Raw genomic sequence first — 1,580 nt, forward strand, 5'->3', positions numbered from 1 at the left:
GGGCAAGCCCCAGCATCAGTACAGGCTGGGGGATAAAGGATTGAGAGCAGCCCTACCAAGAAGGACCTGGGAGTACTGGTGGATGGAAAGCTGGAGATGAGCTGGCAATGTGTGCTCGCAGCCCAGAAGGCCAGCCATATCCTGGGCTGCATCAAAAGAAGTGTGGCCAGCAGGTCTAAGGAGGGGATTCTGCCCCTCTGCTCTGCTCTGGTGAGACCCCACCTGCAGTACTGCATCCAGCTCTGGGGCCCTCAGCACAAGAAAGACACGGACCTGTTGGAGTGGGTTCAGAGGAGGGCCACAAAAATGATCTGAGTGATGGAACACCTCTCCTGCAAGGAAAGGCTGACAGAGTTGTCATTGTTCAGCCTGGAGAAGAGGAGGCTCCAGGGAGACCTTACCGTAGCCTCCCAGTACTTAAAGGGGGCCTATAAGAAAGATGGGGACAGACTTTTGAGCAGGGCCTGTAGCAATAGGACAAGGGGTGATGGTTTTAAATTAGAAGAGGGCAGATTTCAACTATACAAAGGAAGACATTTTTCCCAATGAGGATAGTGAAAACAGTGGCACAGGTTGCCCAGAGAAGTGGTAGATGCCCCATCACTGGTAACATTCCAGGTCAGGTTGGATGGGGCTCTGAGCAACCTGATCTAGTTGAAGGTGTCCCTGCTCACTGCAGGGGGGGTTGGACTAGATGACCTTAAAAGGTCCCTTCCAACCCAAAGATTCTATGATGATGATTCTATGATGGGGGGTATAGGCAGGATCACTGCAATGCCATACAAGCTTGTGATAAATCTCTACCAGTTCATCTTTCCTCTTTGCCATTAAAAAAATCCAAACACACTTCTACTAAAGCAACTCAAGCAAAAAGCTGAGGGTGATAAAAATTCCTGTGACGTAACCTCAAACTTTCAAAATTAGATTTGATGGTTAAAGGTTACTTCATTTGACACCAGTGATAGCCAGATTACAGTTAATTGCACTTCAAATTAAAATTCTTATGGGGTTTTTTTGTGATTCTGCAATAAGCCACCCAGACAGTTTACAGCTACAGGAGTCCACATGACAGGATTATGGGAGAAAGTTTGCTATTTACTACTATTAAAACAAACAAACATTACATATCTGAGATAGAACTGTAAAATGCTGCAGTCTGAGTGACAGGGAAGTACACTTGAATACAGGCATTCCAATACATGTATTTCCATAAACTCCTAAAAATAAACTAAAAAGCCCAAAACTTGCTTACAGTAGTTATAAAGCTATAAAACAACATTAAATAAAATGCTTTGGAAAGCTGGTTCTCAAAAGAAACCCAACCACAACAACCCCCACCCCCCATTTTTCTGAAGAAAGTTCTTTTCCCAGAGAGCTTGTTTTCCACAGGAAGGCATGTGGGCCTTCTAATGTTCTTGCTCCCTTGTGTAGCTTGCTATCTCAAGTCTAAAATACTGCAAAGCCATACTTTTTGCAAATCAACTAGCTGTATTAACCTAGTATGTTAAGAAAATCTGCATTAGATATAGCATGGGAAAGTTGCCTGTTGTTTATATTTTAACACTAACAAATAAACTTAC

This window comes from Phaethon lepturus, unplaced genomic scaffold (assembly GCF_000687285.1).
Source record: "Phaethon lepturus isolate BGI_N335 unplaced genomic scaffold, ASM68728v1 scaffold51639, whole genome shotgun sequence".
NCBI classification, from domain to species: Eukaryota; Metazoa; Chordata; class Aves; order Phaethontiformes; family Phaethontidae; genus Phaethon; species Phaethon lepturus.